The 22261-nt window shown below is 39.4% G+C and overlaps 1 protein-coding gene across 1 annotated transcript in view; it reads right to left on the reverse strand.

The window, feature by feature from the left end:
* The window catches only part of cep89 (centrosomal protein 89), a gene marked incomplete at its 3' end in the record, with an annotated part of 141410 nt that overhangs the window by 75501 nt on the left and 43648 nt on the right, over window positions 1-22261 (reverse strand).

The raw sequence follows: 22261 nt of genomic DNA on the forward strand, positions 1-22261 counted from the left end.
ACTAAATGCGTCTAAAAATAGTGGAGAATAGTGTGCAGAGTGAGCTGCTGCCGGATAGGTGCGTAATCCAAGCTGACCAAAACATGAGAATTCTTTATTTTAAGCTTCAAGCTAATGCATACAAGCGTAATGTTTAATGCAGCTTGCCCTGTCGGGTGCTTTGACAGATGCATGTGCTATTTAATAAGTGAGATATTTTCCTCAGAGCTAAACTTGCATTATACGGTTAAATCTGAAATCTGAAAATGTTACAATTTCACACGAGTATTTCCACTTAACTGAATGAGCGATGGCGCGCACATGTGCGTCAAACACATAGAACACAGTAGAGAGGGAGACGATTAATATTCAATGCAAAAATATTCTGCTGTTGGACATTAAATGTAGGTTTAAAAGTCTACATGTAATCAAGTATTTTATGAGAGTAATAACTGTAAAGGAATAACAGCATGTAATTGAGTAAAATTTAAGACGTTTCTTACATTTACAGGATAAAGAAATGACAGTAACAGAACATCCCTCTAATCGGTTAACACTGAGTTTGTGTTTTTGTTTAAGGGTGGGTGATATAGCCTCAAAATCATGTTATTTCAAGAATATTTGCGATAATGATATTTATGACGATATAGAAAAAAATATATGGAACGTTTTATTGGTGATTGCAGCTGGCAGACAACCGCATTTATTAGTGCAAACAAAATGAAGGGCATTTTCCATTCTTTTCCAGCGAGTTTTTTAAATTACATTTATCTCACTTAAATGTTTGCTCACTCATTGTGTTTTTACAATGGCGTAATTTTGTTGTTAAGAGTTTACACAACACAAGGAAGCTTGATTTTAATCTTTGCATTAAATTGAAAAAAGTAGCAAAACTTAATACAAAATAATAAAGATACAAATAAAGAGAAAAGATTTTGGGTAGGTCTAACACTAGTATTCAGAAATACTACAGAAACTGAATAAAGTAATCAAATGTAAAATAACACGGATAGTCTTTTAGTCCTGACTAAATTAAATACATAGGCTATTAATTCAGATTTTTTACAGTCTAAGGTGTTTTTGGGTCCTTGAGATGTTTTGACATGCCCTGACATTTGTGCTTTTTTCAGTTGCTTATAAACATATTAATGGCAAAGGTGTAATTACACTCTATTTAGCACAAACAGGGCTACCATGATATGTGAGCAACATGTATGTACATGTTTGTATTTTTGAGAGAATAATGTTTATGCATGGTTATTGAAAAAACTAAAAATTAAAGTTTCTGAAATAAGGCCACAATACACAAACTAAATATGTGTCCACAAGACTTTTGACTAATGGATGTTGTCACCTAGAGTTTTTGCTTCAAAATGATCTGAAAATCATCCTGCCTAATCATTCACATAAAACAATACATTGATTTAAACTTTGAAAGACACGTTTTGTTTGGAAAGGCAATATGATAATAATGAATAATGAATAATGAATGAATAATGCTCTGATTCACACCTGATATACATAATGACACATGACACATAATGAGCTGCATAATGAGCCTTTTATTCAGGTGTGTCACTAAGAGTACAAGTAAAGAATGTGAGGACTTATTTTGTATGCATGCAAATTGTAAAATATCCAAGGTGAACATTTCTAGTAACTATGCAGTTAATTCTCATACTGTATTTTCAGAAAGTTTTGGAATATATCCTCTCCCCAAATGTGTCACTAATTAAAAACAATAATAAATCATTTAATGAGAAGGCTTATATTGACCCATTAAGATGTTGCTTACATCTACCTTGTAATAGGGGTGCAACGGTACAGATAGCCCACGGTACGGTCCGTACCTCGGTTTTTGGGCCACGGTCTCGGTTCAGTTTCGGTACATGTTTTGTGTAGAAAGAGACTGCTATTTCATCCCAAAAATATGTTTTATTTTTCTTATGAGCATAAACAGAATGTCACAGTAGGAAGAACATCAATGTATGGAATAAATTAACACTCTAGTCTGTACTGAACAACACTAAGTAATACAAGCTCTTCAACTATCACTTATATGAAATACAAAATGTAAACAAACACACTTCAAAATATTCAAGTGGATCCCAATTCCAAACCTTGATAACTGGTATATGAAGTGATCAATGTGAAAGAAAAAGTGCACTTTTACCTTTAACAAACATAAATTAGCTTGTGCTTTGAATAAAAAAAAGCAGAGCAAAATAATATAATAAAAAAAATACTGCTTTCAGGATACAAAGTGCAATGTTATTTACTCATCCACTATTGAGAGATTCTTGTGCAAAAAGAGGAGTCTATCAACACTGTCTGGTGCAAGGCGAGACCGGTTGGTTGGCACTAACGATGTCCCCAGCAGTGGAGAAAATTCTCAACTTTTCAGAATGCCGCAAGCGCACCGTAGGTCACGTGACAAGAACCAACCAGAGCGCAGCTGATGGTTGCTTTAGCAACAACAGACGCCTCCGGAGCGCAACCGCCCTAGCGCTTTGGAAAAAGGAGAACGCGGCGCGCCTAGCGTTTTCTACGCGTTTTTAGGCGTGATATGTGAACGGCGCCTAAAGCAAAAACTAAAGCCTGTTTTATACTTCTGCGTCGAACTGCCGCCGTAGCTACGTCGTAGGCTGTGTGTAGCACGCGTACCCTACGGCGTACCCTGACGTGCACCTCTCCAAAAATGTAACAACGCGTCAATTCTACGCGGACACAAGCACGGTGATTGGTCTGCCAGGACCCCTCCCTCGGGGTTTCACATGCTCCCTAGGTGCGCGTCAACGCGGACAACGACACAGAAGTGTTGTATTACATCTTTATTCAATGTTTAATTTTGTTTTTCCACTGCAATAGTATCTAAACTGATAAAATTGAGTAGACTGATTTCAGGTGATTATTGAGTCTCCAGCAAGAGTCTCCATTCCTGCCAGACCTGTTTTCTCTATTGTGTTTTAAATAAGTCAGATCACTTGATTCTCACCTTTTGGAGCCCAGACGTTGAATCGTTAGGTTGATTGACTTTCACCTTTTGTCTTTAATGGCTCTGGGATGGCTCTTGGAATTGGAGTTCCTGGCTAGTATCAGCATGTGAATAGTTATGCTGATTCAATTGGACTCAGAGTAGGGTGTGTTCCCACTTCATTTGCATGCTTTATTCAGAGTTCCCGCCTCTATGTAATCCCTCCCCCTTGGAATGTATATAGTTACTATGTATAATGTTTTAGTTAGATTTTGGTTACTGCAGCTCACGACAGCTCGTGTTCTCAATAAAGAATCCTGCTGAAGAAACAACCAAGTCTCCTGATCTTTCGATTCTAATTTCACAACAACTTGGTGCCGTGACCCGGATGGAGAAAAAGGAAACTCAAAGAACTTCAAGCTCAAAGACCTGAATCCAGATTGAAACAGCAAGCTCAACAAAAGATCTGCTTTCCAGACTGAATCTTTTGGAATCCAGAGCGAAGCTTCCAGCTAAACAAAGATTACCAGACTGAATTTTTCCAGCTTCCTCCAGATTGAAACTTCAAGCTCAAAGATCTCAAAGCCTGACTGAGTTCCAGAATCTTCCTGTACAACCAAGGGTTGGTGAGTTTCACTCCATTCAAAGAACCGCTACAGACCAGTATATGTGTTTATCCTCTGTGCCTTTCAGAGAAGAGTTAACAGACAGCTGCAGGGTTTTGTTAACTAAGTTATCCTCTAAAAAAAGTTTTGTTTAGAGATGAAAGATACCCTCTGCCCGTCAGGGAAGATTAACATTACAGGTTAATATTGTGTACCCTTTGCTTTAGGCAGAGAAGAATTAGCTTTACGTGCTAGTTATTTTCGGTTGATCCTCTGTTTTTGTAGGCAGAGAAGATTTTAGCATATGTGCTAATATTTTGGTTTATCCTTTGCTTCAGGCAGAGAAGAATTAGCTTTACGTGCTAGTTATTTCGGTTGATCCTCTGTTTTTGTAGGCAGGGAAGATTTTAGCGTAAATTGCTAATATTTTGGTTTATCCTCTGTTTTTTTTTTTGTAGGCAGGGAGGTTAAGTGTGAAGTGTTGGTCATTTGGAAAGTTAACAATAGCTGATGTGTTAACAAGTGTACCCTAGAGAAGTTTTAGTTTTTTTTTTATTTGTGTGGTAACAAAGAAAACTCACAGAAATGTTTAGAAAAAATGCCAGACTGATCCCCACAACGGAAAAAGGTGGCTTTGCGACTCCATCGTGGTCAGAAAGTGAATTCAAAAATATGTTAAGAGAACAAATGGACCTAATAGTCACTGAAAAAGTTAGACAGGAACTAACTCAGAAATATGAAATTCACCCAGACAAAACTTGGTCAGTAGATGAGTGTAAAAAGGTGCTTGGAGCAAGCATCCGCAAAAACCATATGAAAGCCATTATTTGTTGCCACCGAGAATATGTTTTAGCAAAAGCTACAGAACAGTCTAAGCGCAACTCAGAGCTAGAGAAACAGGTAGATGAGCTACGTGCTAGAATATCTTCGTTGACTAAGAAATTGAGCCGCAACAAAGCTATAGAAAAAACTGATGTAGAAGTTAGTCAGCCAGATAACATTTACCCTGACTTACAAGCTTTTTTTGAAACAGATGTAGCCATCCAATCAGTAACTGATAAGCCAGTAGATTCAGTGAAGGTGTGTGGCGCTAGGAGAAGGTCTCAGGGAATTGAGGGAACTGAAAATGTTCCTGCCAACTCTTCTGTTGTCCAAATACAAGCTTTTGCCAAAGCGCTAGGACCTAAAGATATCGAGAGACTATCCCAGAGTTTACCCTCAGCACGCACAGAATTTTCTGAATTTAGGAGAGCATTGATAAGTAAAATGCGTCTTTACGACATGTCGTTGCCGGAAGTCACACAGCTGATGTCACAAATTCTAACTGAATCTGAATTCAACAATTTTGAGTCTGCTGTTACGTCCGAACTGCAACATGCCAGTAAAGGCGATTTGAGAGAAGGTGTTTTGAAAATCCTAAAGAATCTCTTAGGACCCAAAATAGACTGGTCGAAAGTTACTAGATGTGTACAAAAGAAAGAAGAGACTATAAGTGAATACACTGAAAGATTTTGTCAGGCAGCGGCAACTTACAGTGGAATAGTGGAGGATTCTGAAAGTGTACTAGATGATAGAGGAGCTCTAAGCCGAATTTGGGCAGATGGTCTTGTTGCTGAGTACAGAACAGCCTTGCCATTCCTAGATATTACGTGGGCTAACGGAACTCTCAGAAGTAACCTAGACAGGTTAGCTACATGGGAAAGAGATGCTGATGTTAAAACCCAAGTGAGAATAGCAGCAGCTACGTTTAACCCAATGAAACAAGACAATAGATGGACTAAAAAAGAAAGTTCATGCCACTACTGTGGAAAACTAGGACATTGGGAGAAAGAATGTAGGAAGAAGTTGCAAGACAATAAAAGAAATAGAATGCATAATTCTGCTCCTTCTCAACCTGCCTACAACCCGGACGTAGTTCAGCCAATGTCCACTGAAACTTTAGGACAGTTCGCGCAGGCTCTTCTAAAAGCACAAAAAGAACAGGAAAAAAACTAATTGTTGGGGCTGTGAGTAGCTACCTTTCCCCTGTAATCCATCATAATGACAAAAGAATTTTTGTGAAAGGTAGCATAAAAGAAAAAGAGATTGACTTTTTGCTTGATACAGGTGCAGAGATTACAATAATTCCTACAAATTTGGCTAAAGGTTTAGACATCCCGTACAAGAAAACCAAACTTTCTTTAACTGGCGTAATAGGTGAAGATTCTGTTTTGTATGAAACCCCGCCCATAGAGGTACAATTTGGCCCGAAAACTCTGACGACAAAATTGCTATGTGCTCCATTGAATACAGGTGCAATTTTAGGCATGGATCTCCTGAGACAAGTACATCTAAATTTAGACATGTCCTCAGAATCTGCTAGCATTAAAATTTCCTCAGCACACGTTTCTACCAATAATGCAATCCCTCCAGAGTATGCTTTCTTACTGAATCATCCAATTTGGGCTAATGACAAGGATGATTGTGGTTTATTGACCGGTGTAGAACCAGTCAAACTGACAGGAACTCCACCCCCGGTTACCAAACAGTATCCGATCAGTAAGGAAGCCATACAGGGAATCAAACCTATTGTAGAAAAGTTGCTGACGCAAGGAGTGCTAGTTAAAACCAACAGTCCCTGTAACTCACCCATATGGCCCATCAAGAAATCCAATGGGACATGGAGACTCACCATAGACTACAGAGTAGCCAATAAAAACATTGATAAAATCACCCCGCTAGTGGCAGATCCGTCTACAATTTGTAATGGCTTACCATTAGATTGTAAGATTTTTTCAGTAATTGATATGTCTAATGGATTCTTTTCTGTACCATTGCACTCTGACAGCCAGCCATGGTTAGCTTTCACAGTTGACCATGAACAATATCAGTGGACCCGATTGGCCCAGGGATTTCAGAACTCCCCGACCATACACCATCAGGCTGTCAGACGTGATTTGTGTGACCCAGAATGTCCAGTAAAACAGTCCACTATGATCCAATATGTCGATGATATTTTGATTGCCTCAACAGATCACGAGGTACATCAAACTGAATTGGCAGCATTGTTGGACTATTTGCATAAAAAAGGACACAAATGCAGCTTTCACAAAGCTCAAATTGCTAAAAAGCAAGTCACATTTCTTGGTCAAACAATTGGTGCAGGAAATAGATCTATTACACAGGATCGAGCGGCTTCAGTCAAAGCCATACCTCCGCCTACTACCATCAAAACACTACGCTCATTTTTAGGAACAGCAGGTTACTGTAGACCGTGGATTGAAGAATATGCCTCGATTGCTCAGCCTCTATATGACTTGTTGAAAGGCCATGGTAAAGATTCAGATATTGTTTGTATGGAAGAACTTCACCTCAAAGCATTCAATGATTTGAAGAGAGCACTATGTCAAGCACCAGCATTAGGAATTGCCCAAGCTGATAGACCCTTTGTGCTTTATGTTCATGAACACTTGGGCTTTATGACTGCATGTCTAATGCAAGATCATGGGGGCAGTTTACGTCCAATTCATTACTATTCTGGTAAACTTGACATAGTAGCTCAAGGTATGGGACCATGCCTCAGAGCAGTACAGGCAGTTCATCTAGCGCTTCAGGCTTCATCAGTAATGGTGTTAGGTCAGACGGTAAATGTAAGATGCCCTCACACAGTGTCCGCACTAATGAATCAAGCAAAAGTCACTTCTGTCACTTCCTCTCGTTGGGGAAATTGGTTAACTACTCTCACAGCCCCGAACATTGTTTTACAGCGTGCACCAGTCACGAACCCATCCTCATGTATGATGTCTGCAATGACTGAAGTTGGGTTAGAGGATGAAGGCGAAATGACTCATGATTGTGTTACGCTTACATATGCAGTGACAAGTGAAATAGCAGAAACTCCCATAGAAAATGCAGAATTTGAGTTGTTTGTTGATGGTTCAGCTCAAGTAATTGAAGGGAACAGACGAGCAGGTTATGCAGTAACGTCCACCACTGAAGTGGTTGCTTCAGGTCGTCTTCCAGATCATTTTTCAGCCCAGGCTGCAGAACTGGTAGCTTTAACTAGAGCATGCACACTAGCTTCAGGATCAGTTGCAAATATCTATACAGATTCCAGGTATGCTTTTGGGGTTATTCATGATTTTGGTGTCATTTGGCAAACCAGACAGTTTCTAACTTCTGCTGGATCCCCCATTAAGCATGCTGAATTAGTGAAAGATCTTATGTTTGCCATGAAACTTCCAAAGAAATTAGCGGTGATCAAAGTGAAAGCACATCTCACAACTAACACTACAGAAGCTAAAGGTAATGCTCTTGCAGATGTAGCAGCTAAACAGGCTTGTTCCTATGTAACTGTACAAGTGTGTTCAGGTAGTACAGCACAGAAGACAATTCTGCCTCCTGAATCTATCATTGATTTGTACAAAGATGTTCCTCTATATGAAGCATGGACATGGTTAGACAAAGGAGCCACCGTTGATTCATCTGGCTGCTGGACCAAAGGGGAGAAGTATGTTGCTCCCGAATCACTGCTGCCATATTTGGCTCAACAAATACACAATTTGGGTCACAGTGGTCCAGCAACGATGAATCACAGGTTCTCAAATCAATGGTGGAATCCAAAATTCAGAAATGTAGCCACAGAAACAGCCAAAAGGTGTGTTACATGTCAGAAAAATAATGATGTACCAGCAGCCATTACACCAGCAGCACATACCCCAGCTCCACCAGGACCATTTCGTCATTTGCAAGTCGATTACATATCGTTGCCTCGTTGTAAGGGAAAAACTGACGTTTTGGTAGTAATAGACAAGTTCTCAAGATGGATAGAAGCTTATCCAACAGGGCGTGCTACAGCTGCACATACCGCTAAATGTCTTGTCACTGATTTCATTCCCAGATGGGGATTACCAGATTGCATTGACTCAGATCAAGGTACACACTTCACAGGACAGGTTGTCAAGGAGGTGTCTAGAATGTTGAAGGTTAAGTGGAATCTGCACTGCCCCTACAGGCCACAAGCATCAGGACAGGTTGAAAGGGCAAACAGAACAATCAAAACCAGGCTAAGCAAAATGCATCAGGAAGGAGTGTCATGGGTGGAAGCATTGCCAGCTGTACTGTGTAGTATGAGAGCGTCACCTAACAGATCAGTAGGACTGAGCCCTCATGAGATTATTACAGGACGCCCAATGCAGATGCCAGGTGTGATTGACCTTAGAAATGCTGATGTTCACATTGCCTCAGATGCCCTGATCTCTTACTGTGAACACCTTACAAAGGCAGTACAGAGTGCCAGAGAGAGAGTTGAGACATGTTGGCAGACTCCACCAGAGGGTGGACACACAATCGTCCCAGGTCAATGGGTCATGATAAAATCATTCGGACACAAGCCGTTAGAACCTAAGTGGCATGGACCACATCAAGTAATGATGATTACAGCAGCTGCAGTGTTGTGCCAGGGAAAGAAAACATGGACTCATGTGTCACATTGCAAAGTGGTTCCTCCCCCTACAGGGATAGGATAGGACACATGGACCAGTGAGGCGCCCAGGGGAGAACTGGAAGCAATAGGCTTTCGGGGGCCAACCCTGCGGTGAAGATTCCCTTATAGGCCCTTCCCAACCATAGTCCATCCTCACCTCACTGTTCCTTTTTAGGTGTCTCATAAATTAAGAAATAGGGAAAGAAGGAACCACAATTTAGCAGACTCAGATTGAATAGAGGATACAACCCTAATGTTTGTAGTCTTTATAATGAATACTGGTCTGTTGCAGTTGTTCTTTGTTTGTTTGTTTTTAACCACATGCACTGACCTACACACCTGCATATACCCAACCTCCAGAAAACAACTAGACCAACTGCAGAGACTACAACCAACACAGAAGAAAAAAATAAAAAATAAAATAAAAATACACAACGCAGAAACTCATCTACGGGAACTTCAGTCATCCAGCATCATGATCAAGATTGCCTTAATACTAACCATCATGGACATAGCGCAAAGTGTAGACCCCAGAAACAACATATTCTTAGAACTGATGAATATGTCAAGAAATGCCTTGTTTGCTGGAAAGAACATTTGCATGCCACACGCACCTTCTGTAGGAGCAGGAATCCCATGGGTTGCACACCCTATCTCCAAATGTGACACGTGTACCTTATTCGATCATCATACCAGTGGATTATTCAACAAGGATACATGTCACAATGTAACCATTCCTCCAGTTTCTCAGTGTTGCATTCCTGGACTACCATCCTGCAACCTAACTTCAGCTACTCCCATCATGACAGATCTACTCCTGCCAATGATGTTCCACTGGTGCATAGAAAATTATGCTCCAGCATCGACTCCACTGGGTGAAATTCCTCGTGAACGTTGCAGTTTTGTGATTGAAAGAGGAACAGATGAGTCTCATGTGTACGTCACTACTACAGAAATGAAACAGGAAAATTATTTAAACAAGTGTCTCTCCAGGAACCCATCCCTACCGAAACTTTTTGCAATAAATCAGTTGTGTATGATTCCTCCACCAACTGGCACTTTTTGGCTATGTGGAACTTCTGTCTACAGCATCCTACCCAGCCAATTCAAAGGCAGGTGCACCCTGGTGTATGTTCTGCCAGCTATCAGAGAAAATACACACTCCACCCCAAGCTCTCCACAGTTACATAATTCAGCTCCTTCTACCAACAAAGATGGCTGCATTCCAGGACTCACTTGTGTTCAAACGTGGTGGTCAAGAACTCTTGGAGCTTTAATCCCATCGTACGGTGTTATGCAGGCTCTCGATCAAGTCAGAAGCCTGTCAGATTCTGTACAGAAATTGGCCAATGATACGGCTTTGGCCCTGGGCAACATCACGAACACTCTCGCTTCGCACAAGATAATGATCTTACAGAACAGAGTAGCCTTGGATTACATTCTTGCAACGCAAGGAGGAGCCTGCACCATTATCGGCCCTGAATGCTGCACTGGGTTAATGGATCCAACAGAGAATTTGAACAAAATCCAACAAGACATTCTTGATCTTTCAACAAAATTACACCAGATGACTGAAGACAATTCTTCATGGTTCGGAAACTTGATTGGTAAACCCTGGCTGTGGATTAAAGAAATAGCAATTGTGCTGTTGTTTCTCCTACTGGCGTTCTACGTATGCGTCCACAGTATCAAGTGTTTCATTCAACAAATGACTCACGCCTCGAACGAGAACATGACTGGTCCGACCATAAAAGAATATTACCCGTAAGAACTTCACGGACCCTAATTGCATGTTTGTTTCTGTGTCAACATGCAATAGTGTCAACATGCAATGACAAATGAACAACACAGAACATGCTATGCGCCTGTAACGATCAAGTTACAAGAATGAACTTTTAAGTGTTTAAATTTGTATTTTTGTGAGAGTTATTAGAACTCTCAAAGGGGGAAGTGTTGTATTACATCTTTATTCAATGTTTAATTTTGTTTTTCCACTGCAATAGTATCTAAACTGATAAAATTGAGTAGACTGATTTCAGGTGATTATTGAGTCTCCAGCAAGAGTCTCCATTCCTGCCAGACCTGTTTTCTCTATTGTGTTTTAAATAAGTCAGATCACTTGATTCTCACCTTTTGGAGCCCAGACGTTGAATCGTTAGGTTGATTGACTTTCACCTTTTGTCTTTAATGGCTCTGGGATGGCTCTTGGAATTGGAGTTCCTGGCTAGTATCAGCATGTGAATAGTTATGCTGATTCAATTGGACTCAGAGTAGGGTGTGTTCCCACTTCATTTGCATGCTTTATTCAGAGTTCCCGCCTCTATGTAATCCCTCCCCCTTGGAATGTATATAGTTACTATGTATAATGTTTTAGTTAGATTTTGGTTACTGCAGCTCACGACAGCTCGTGTTCTCAATAAAGAATCCTGCTGAAGAAACAACCAAGTCTCCTGATCTTTCGATTCTAATTTCACAACAGAAGTATAAATTAAAACCAACACATTGCCTACGGCGTATAGGCTCCGGCGTAGGTCCGACGCAGAAGTATAATGAGGCCTTAACGGTGCGTGTCCACTACAGCGGCAAAACTCCGCTCAGTGCCGCTGGCAACGCTGTAACGTCTCCGCTTTGGGGTGTGTCTGTTGCGAGTGTGTTTAATCTAAGTTTTTTTCAACACACGGACACTATAATCATCAGCGATGCACGCGATTACATTTAGAAATAGACAAGCTTTGTTTCCAAATGCACCAAGCAAAATATCCTTTCAATTTTATAAACTTTTATAAACCCAGCCAATATAATCACAATGAACACATCCAAAATAAAATATTTAACATACTGCAAAGCGTCTAATTTGTAAACAAAATGATTTACGCACTAAATCCAGCATAAACTCCGACACAATTTGCATATTTTTAAACTCTCGAAACAGACGTCACATCCCGAACCTCACAGCAATTGGCTGCCGACCGCGTTTTTCGCTTGATATTTGCATAAAGTCGAGAACTGACCAACCTTTTGACTCTCTCGGTCGCTCTCAATGCTTTCTCCGGTCCGCTATCAATCCCAAAATGCACTGCGCGAGCGTGAAGCTCGACTTCCATAGGAATGAATTGAAAACGCTCGCTCCGCTCCGCTCGCTCCGCTCCGCTCGCTCCGCGCCAGTGGACACACTACAGCGGCAAAACTCCGCTCAGTGCCGCTGGCAACGCTGTAACGTCTCCGCTTTGGGGTGTGTCTGTTGCGAGTGTGTTTAATCGAAGTTTTTTCAACACACAGACAGTATAATCATCAGCGATGCACGCGGATACATTTAGAAATAGACAAGCTTTGTTTCCAAATGCACCAAGCAAAGATATCCTTTAAATTTTATAAACTTTTATAAACCCAGTCAATATAATTACAATGAACACATCCAAAATAAAATCTTTAACATATTTATAACAACTGCAAAGGGTCTAATTTGTAAACAAAATGGTTTAAGCACTAAATTCAGCATAAACTCCGGCACAATTTGCATATTTTTAAACTCTCAAAACAGACGTCACATCCCGAAGCTCACAGCAATTGGCTGCCGACCGCGTTTTTCGCTTGATATTTGCATAAAGTCGAGAATTGCCCAACCTTTTGACGCTCTCGGTCGCTCTCAACGCTTTCTCCGGTCCGCTGTCAATCCCAAAATGCACTGCGCGAGCGTGAAGCTCGACTTCCATAGGAATGAGTTGAAAACGCTCGCTCCGCTCGCACCGCGCCAGTGGACACGCACCGTAAAAGGATCAGCGCGAACTCAATGGCAAAACCGAAGTCCCGCGGGACACGAGGGTAGATTGTCCCGTGCAGGGCTGACCGAACGGTCCGGGATTTTACCGTGTACCGTTGCATCCCTACCTTGTAAATATATTTTTTGCTATTTTATTAAAAAGTTTTCACATGTAAATCAACAACAATTACAATTTTAACAATATTTCAAGTGTAATCTTTCTTTGTAAAAGTATACATTTTATCATACGCATTTCAAAGTTAAGGATTCATTAGTTTGTTTATTGGAACAAACACTATAATAACATCTTAGCTGATAATTCAATATACCTAGTTTATTTTTGACAAAACATCACATACTATATATTTAACATATGAGCAGAAATTGGTGAACAAAAGCTTATTTGATGTGACAGTAGTCTTTTTTACAGTAAAAACTTTATAATCTATCCAAAACTAATCAATGAAATCTTGTCTAAACATTCATATTTCGTCTGTAACATATCGTTTTTATGATATATTAGCATATAAATGTTAATTTGCAGTTTAATACGTTGCTTATACAAAGACATTTTATTTCAACGTATTTCAGTCGATTTTTACTCATCTCAGTAGCCTATATAGTTTGGTAAAAGCTAAACGGCACAGATGCAAGCTGTTCTGTAGTAAACAACACCACGCATCTGTGCAGTTCATTCATTCACACACAGACACGCGATTCATATTTAAACAGTCTTTTTGCGGTTTACAGACACTATTGCATATCACGATTAGAACAAAACACTTAAGAATAAAGAACTTACTATTCACAGTCCTCAGCTGGATCCGTTGCTCCTCGAAATTAAACTAAACCAGCACTTCTGAGGTAAATTTCCCTGGATTGTTATTACAATAGTATTATTCCTCACAGCCTCGCAAGACGACCTAAAGTACATGAGTCTGATTAAACTTGGTGTGTTTTATCAAGCTGATGTGGGCGTTGACATTTGCATGGATCATCATACGCCTCAGATCATTTGCGTCTGAATAGTGCGCGCTCTCCTTGGGCGTTTACATTAGCAGTTAATGAGCTATAATGAGCGCTGAACTGAGAACGACTAACATCTCTCTCTTTTCATACAGATTACATAAACTGAGAATATTTGTTTTTTATATAAATTACTTCATTTAAAAGAAGAGAATTCAAGCTTTATGCCTGTGTGACTGAGTATTCGCTGAGTTACAGTTCATTTTCGGACGTGTTTCAGAATGGAACATCGCCGCCTGTACCGATTGGCCAGTGCAACCCAATTTGAGAGACGAGAGAGAGAAGACACATGCGCCGTGTTATCGTGGACGGTTTGATATGGCACACCCCTAATCTTTATTATTATCTTCATTTTTAATGTAGAGATTTAAACTGTCATTTTGCTATATAACTCATATAATATAGCATAGATATATTCACTATATACTGTATGTGTTTTCATAGCATTCAATTAGCACGTTTGTTTGAAGGACAGCATTGGGGAGGATGTGGAATAGTGTGTTTTGACAATAAATAAAATAAAAAGAAAATTGGGCTTTGACATGAAAAAGAAAAGATCTATAACGCGGAGAAATAATCGTTAGTTGGAAATCAAAACCAATCATAACCAATCTTACACTACAATATAGTTTTCTCTCTCACTCTCTCACTGACATCATAATGTGAAAATATCCCTTTGAAATCATGACACAAAGTTAACTGGTGTTCCACACTTCCTGGCCAAGCTGACATGATAAAATTGCTCCTGGAATTCAATAACAGAGCGCAAACTGTCTAAATAACACAACATGTGCTGTCGTGCAGAGTGCACTAGATGAGATCTTATATTATATAATATAATATATATTATATAAACCTTTGATCTGAGCCTAAACCTAAACCTTTATCTAAAATCTATATCTTTAAAGGCTCTAACAACTACAGCTCTGTAACCCTTCACTCAAGCCAGTGTTTCTTCTCCCTGCAGGTTCTTTACGGGGCCTTCACCTTGAGTTCCAATGAGAGCCATTCATCATTCTGAACTTGAGCTAGAGACAGAGTTTGAATTCTGCCACACACAGCTTACTCGGTCAATACTACAACAATAGACAGCACCTTGGGTTTGTACTGAATCAAAACCGGAGCTGTTTTCAAGCTCTCTGCTGGCCAATGAATAATTTCAGAGAACATAAATGTGCTACAATGAAAACAATAAGAAAATTTGCATGAACTATGGTTGGTTTAACAACAATTTAATTGAACTCAGCTATGAGAATGTATTTATGAGCAATCGAGAATCAAACCACCTCCTTATCAGTGCTCACCACATTCTCTAAATGTAATTCAACAATCAGGGAAGGATGGCAAAACCATCCTGTCATCTAAAAACACCCCACATCATCACAAAATTCCATTTAGGACTGTATTTATACACACAATCAAATATTCAACATCTTTTTTTTACTGCCATTTCAGGCAAATGTGCTGCATGAATTTTAATAACCTGTGAATAATTTATACACAATATTCTCTCCTCTTGTGGGAACTTTCACATCCCTCCTTTTCACAGACTTGTTTCTTCTTCTCTTTCACCCACCTCCTCATCTCTCTCATTAATTCAACCATCCATACAATTATCCATTTCTGGTTCTTTATGAATCCTTCATTGTTTTGGAATCTGCTTAAGTAGATACAGCTCTGTTCGTCCCACAACACACACACACACACACACACACACACAAGCAGCGCCTGAGGTCTTAGTCACACTGCTCTTCTACTACAGTCAAATCTGAAATCTTAATTAGTGGCAATGGAGTGAGGGTTGTCGGTGAACGAAAGTGTGTGTGTGTTGTGTGTGTGTGTGTGTGTGTGTTGCAGCTGTAAAAGGAGGTGTGCTAAGCCATACTAAGCAGCCTAATTTATACAAAGTGGATGTGTCTACAGATCTGGGTTAATGTCCATTATGACAGACAACAAACTTGACAACGCTCCTCTAGCCACATGTCAGGTTTAATTCATCGATCCCTTTTCACATCACAAGCTCTGCATCTTGCTATATTTTCAAGACAAATCATCTACAGTTTTTGACTGTGCAAGGAACTCCACACAACTATTTCGCATAATTGCATGTGTTTAGATGTTGGAGCAGTGAAAGAGAATGATATGGTTTATTGAGATTGTCACTGTTACTAACTTCCCAAGGGGCCTTGTGAGCAGGGCTGAAAGCTGATGGGGTGAAAAGTGGTAATGATTATTGGGTCCCCTGCAATTTCAAGACAAGACATGTCTGTTTTTAAAATGGAAATCAAATGTTTAGAATAAAAAATTGCATTCAACTTTTTATACTTTTCATTATTGAACACATTGAAACAGGTTTTAGTGTTTTATATAAAATAATATTTATTGATTTATTAATAAAATAATATTAATTCATTTATTTATATTTAAAAGTATACGTGTATTTAAAATAATAAATTGTATAAAGTAATAGCCTACATAACATATTTTTTAAATAATTTAAAAGGACCTATTACTATTATATTTTCTTTTTTTACATGAAATCCCTAAAATACTGAACAAGATTACAAATGGGAAACTGTCCTTGTCTTAATGGAGTTATCACTAGATGATATCACTTGAAAAGAAGCAGTCAGAATAAGCAAAATATAAATGACTCTTACAGCCATTCATATGCTGGAACACACTACCACACAAGCAATTTTCTCCTAGCCCATGCGTGAAGCTCTTCTATTTTCTTAAAAGATCACGCACACCATCTCATGCAATCTATCACATCACTTCACCTTGAGAGAGCACAGGAGAGAGCGAGAGACTCAAAAATAACCCTAAAAAACACAATGCCTGCAACTGCAATGGCCTTCTTTTAGCCTCTTTCTTTCTTACTTTCTTTCACTCCCTCTGTGATTGTGTTTAAGGTTTCAATTTCCAATATATATTGCAAAAAATGTAATTGCTGTCTGATTTCACTATAGGGCCATATCTTATTTATTTTCCAAATGATAAGAAAATAAGTGATTGCTTGCATCTGTTCTCAGGCACACAGAGACACACATAATACAGAAGCAAAACCGCCTGTAGCTTTGCACACATACTGTCAGAGCTCTCAGGAGCTATAAAGACTCAAGTCAGCCAATCTCCTGTGCTCCTGCTGTTACTATAGAGACAGCTTGCATCAGGATGGAATGAAGGAAGCATGTTAGCTTGTGTGCACAGAAAAGAACTCACATGCCGGAAACAGAAAAGCCCTTCTGCTGCTGGAATAAGACACTGAACTCAAGTAATTCAGCTTATTCCAATTCACATATCACAAAAAATAACAAACATTTACAAAATAACAGACATCATATATACGATCTGTATATATAAAGTGCTATATAAATAAAGGACACTTGACTCATTACAAAATTCACTAACCTGATGTCATCAGAAAAGTTCAAGAAGTGGAATATACACTCGCCAGCCATTTTATTAGGTACCTCGCTAGAACTGGGCTGGACCCACTTTTCTCCAGAACTGCCTTAAAGGCACACTATGTAGTTTCCGTTTTTCTGAAACAGCGACCCCTCGAGTCGCTGTGGAGTACTTTATTTAATGTTACTGTCAAATACCACTCACGCAGAGCCGTCTCTGCACTCTTCCGACCGCGCTTTCTTCGTCAACTCTGCCATGATTCATGTCTGAAATGCATGCTAGTGTCTTCCATAGAGGCTGTTTTATAATATGTTGTTGATGTATGTGACGTCCTGCCGTAAAGCAAGTCGTGATTCTCGCGAGATTTGTCGGGGCGCCACCTCTTAAACTTGCATTGCTGGTTTTGCCAGCAACCCCCATTTTGGTCCATATTGACATGATAGCATCCTGCAGATTTGTCGGCGATTTGAGATCTCGTGATTGTGGAGGCCATGAGTATACTGTATTAATTGTTCTGTTCAAGAAACCAGTTTGAGATGATTTGAGCTTTGTGACATGATGTTGTGTTATCCAGCTGGAAGTAGCCATCAGAAGATGGGTACACTAGACATCCCACCCTGCAAAAACTCACATCCAGGAGATGGCATACCTCCAACCATCCCTTATATATAATTTAATATAATTAATATAATAGTAACGCGTGTATGCAGACAGACAGACGAAAACAGAGAAGAATAAAGTTCCAACACAATGTTTACGAATAACAATCCAAACAGGCAGAGATGTTCACACACATATGCATCAATGAGACCGGACAAACTCAAAGGGGAACACACAGGAACTTATATATTAAAGATAATGAGGTGATAAACTAGACACAGCTGACACAGATTAACTAATAATGACGGTAACCAAGGATACTGATGAGTGACGTTAATCAGAACAAAGACACACAAATGAACACAAATTGAAAGTCCATGAAAACGAAACTAAACTGAATGTAATATAATATAATATAATATAATTGTGGCGAGGGGGGCGTGGTAAAGCGAGGTCTGCAGCGGAGGAACGAGTGCGGAGACGAGCGGTGATAAGGAGGTCAAGTGCATGATAACTAACACCTGTCTCTAATTCCAGTAATTGGCGGAGAGACGGGATATAAGCGCCCTGCAGACCTGGGACAGGGAGAGAGAAAACATGCTGCACTGATTGTGTTCAACGCGGTTTATAATTTTGAGTTTGTACGAGGCAGTGTGCTATAGAGGATTTATCTTTCTATATTTGTTTTGGGAGTCAATAACGACGGTTTACTCGTCACTCAGACTTCTTCATCATTTCTATCTGTGAACTTTCTACAATAATATAATATCATTTGTGTCCATACAATACAATATGTGTGCAGAAAGTGAAAGTGATGTAGAGTGTGACGATATAATAGGAAATCCAAATGCAAGTGGTCACAGGAGACGCATTTGAAACGCATGATAATACCAGGTGAAAACGGTAATGTGTCTTGGCTGACCATTTGTGATCGGATAACCGAAAACGCATGATATTGTATATAACTTGCAGGCGTCAGGGAGCCACTATCAGAATGCGAGAGACTCCCAGAATTCCCGGGAGAGGTGGAATGTCTGGGTACACTGTGGTCATAAAGGGATGGACATGGTCAGCAACAATACTCAAGTTAGCTCTGGTGTTAAACAATGCTCAGTTGGTACTAAGGGGCCCAAAGTGTGCCAAGAAAATATTCCTCACACCATTTCATCACCACCATCAGCCTGAACCGTTGATACAAGGCCATTTCATGTTGTTTAAGCCAAATTCTGACCCTACCATCTAAATGTTGCAGCAGAAATTGAGACTCATCACACCAGGCAATGTTCTTTCAATTGTCACCTCAGTTTCCTGTTGACAAGAGTGGCCCCCGGTGTGATCTTCTGCTGCTGCATCTGCTTCAAAGTTCAATGTGTTGTGCATTTAGAAATGCTCTTCTGCAGACCTTGGTTGTAACGAGTGGTTATCTGGTGTGAACGGGCCTTTACTGTTGCCTTTCTATAAGCTGAACAGTTGAACAGGTGTACCTAATAAAGAGACAGGTGAGTGTATATTTTATAAATAAACAAAATTGCCACTGCATATTTAATAAAAAAAATCAAAAAAAAAAATCAAAGGTTATTTCAAATAATTTATTTAGATCATCATAGTGTAACGGTGGTGGCCGCCCTAACATAAATAAATTCTTTTAAAGAAAAACTTTGGGCGCCAGACAATATTAAAGGGGACATATCATGCTAAATCCACTTTTTTAGCCCTTAAATGCATTTTGTTGTATATTTGGAGTGTTTAGAAGTACAGAAAAGTTGAAATTATTCTATTCAGGTGCTTCGTTGATATCTTTATATTCTGTTTTGGCCTTATTTTTCAACCTGTTCCGATTTTTCTGTTATCTATGACGTTTTGTGAACTATTACGTCACAGTATTTGCAGCGGAACTGCCAAATAAGGACATTGACTTCCAGCCCAACACTTCGAGCAATCCGCCATTTTTATTTCTCGTTGCAATTTTGTAGTCCAAGCTAAAAGATGCAGTTACGAGAGGGTAAGTTAAAATGTTCGGTTGTTGGATGAAGTAACCCACACGCTTCATTACACGTCTAATGTAGATGAACTGCCGCGCTTGTGACAGAGAGAGAGACCCGGTCGCGCGCACGCACTCTCTCTCTTCGGAGCCAGGCGAAAATGTAAACAAGACACCGTCTCCAAACTAGACGCTGTCTTGCTCTCTCTCCCTCGCACATATTAATTAAAATAAATCGACACGGTGGTAAAAGGTCGGAAGACCAAAGTTTCATGTGTAAATACAGTACACACCATTGCGATACATCCATATGAAGACGTTGTTCTGCAGGTTCGTCGTCTTCATTTTCATCTCGCTCCGGCTCCGACTCTGGCTCGAACATGTAAGGCTGGCTGGACAAGTCTTCCGTTGTTGACATTTTGTTAATAACGTGTGAATAAAACGTTTCTGTGCCGCTAGATAATCGTATCTCTGCTATCAGACTACAAAAATGGCCGAACGGGGTGGAGTTGAACCGAGTGTGACCTCTGCATCCTGGAGAGGGGGCGGGGTATGAAGTGTCTCAATTGTATTTAAAGAGACCGCACCAAAACGAGTTGCTCTCAGACGCACATCAGAAAAGGGGTAGAAAAGGGGCCTGTGGAGCTATAATAATGAGGAATTCAGACCCAAGCATTGCAGTTCCACTTTATATAGACTACAAATGTATGATTTATATGTAAAAAGGAACGATTTAAAAGCATGATATGTCTCCTTTAAAGGGGTGGTATAACAAGATGTAAAATAAGTCTTTGATGTCCCCAGAGTGTGTATGTGAAGTTTTCTCAAAATACCCCACAGATATTTGTATACAGAATGTTAAAATTGTCACTTTTTGAGAGTGAGCAAAAACGCACCGTTTTGTGTCTGTTCCTTTAAATGCAAATGAGCTGCTGCTCCCGGCACAGAGGGCGGAGCTTCAACAGCTTGTGTCCTTTTACCTCACACAGACATGCACTGAAAATTTCAAAAACTTTTAGCCTTTTATGTTAAAATCGGATTGAGACAATGACGGAGAGACTCAAGTAGGGCCCTATAATTTCCGCGATCATGGAATCGCGGACGGAATCGCGGAATTGGCAAATTAACGCGGAATCTAGAGTGAAAGCGGAATTTTACATATTTGGAATAAAATTCTGTTTTTGTGTGGGAGAAAAACGTATGTCTGAGGAAAATCACATAATACTGAAAGAACGAGCAGAGAGAGGCCCAGTCGCGCGCGCGTCTTCAAACTGTCTTGCTCTCTCTCACTCCCTTGCGCTTATTAATCTAAATCAATTGAGAATTGACACAATGGTAAAAGATCGGAAGAACGAAGTTTCACGTGGAGCATTCGGATATTTTTTTCCTGAATTAGGCTACCGCTGGGTGTGAATTGTGCAAAAAAAACTTTTTTACCTTGCCTTCTTCTCTGAAAAGCGTTCCGCCCATTCAGCTGACATAAAAAACACTTTCAATAAACTAAACAAGACCTATCCAATGATGAAATGTTTTCTGTGTTGACAAATCTTGTGCGATGTCCTAACTGCCGGTATAATCACACAACGCGTACAAGTCTGCTAATGATACGTCCAATTCGCGAATTAATGACTCCTTTGAACCGATTCACTTTAATGAATGGTTAAAACAATCTGTCCAACATTGAATCGGTTCGGTGTATAACAAAATATCCATTTATTTAGGTTTCATTTATTAAACTCTAACTAGATCAGTTAACATTAACTATTAATAAACTGCACTTCTACAGCATTTATTAATCTTTATTAATGTTAATTTCACCATTTAGTAGCCTACATTATTTAAATGAAAAGTTGTATTTGTTAACATTAGTTAGCTTAATGCACTGTGTGAAGTAACATAATAAAAATACAGGGTTAGGGTTAACTAAGATTAACAAAGATTAATAAATACAGTAACAAATGTATTGCTCGTGGTTCATGTTAGTTAGCCTAATACATTCACTAATGTAAACAAACCAAAACACATTTAACACCTCTTAAAATGAGAATTTTGTTTGTTACCTCAATAAATTTAGGGTCATTCCTATTTTATTTGTGTACATTTTAATCATTAACATTAAAAAACTGTTTTTACGACTAAAATAACAGTAAAGGGTAAAAAAAAAACCGAATTCCCAAAAATTAAAACGGAAAAAACGGAATTTGCAAAAATTAAAACGGACAAAACGGAATTTGGGAAAAAATAAAACGGAATTTGGGAAAAAATAAAACGGATTTTATAGGGTCCTACTCAAGAAGAAGTGACAACATGTAGAATGCAACAGGACATTTCTGAATGTTTAGTTGATAAATTTATGTAGCTTATGTGTAGTTATCTTCTAGTCATTGATTAGCATATTCTGTCTTGATAGTCTATAAATCGTGTTCAGGGTTTATGTAAATTCTAGGGTTGGTAACGTCAC

Source organism: Scardinius erythrophthalmus (assembly GCF_964197995.2).
Source record: "Scardinius erythrophthalmus genome assembly, chromosome: 2".
In the NCBI taxonomy this organism is placed as follows: domain Eukaryota; kingdom Metazoa; phylum Chordata; class Actinopteri; order Cypriniformes; family Leuciscidae; genus Scardinius; species Scardinius erythrophthalmus.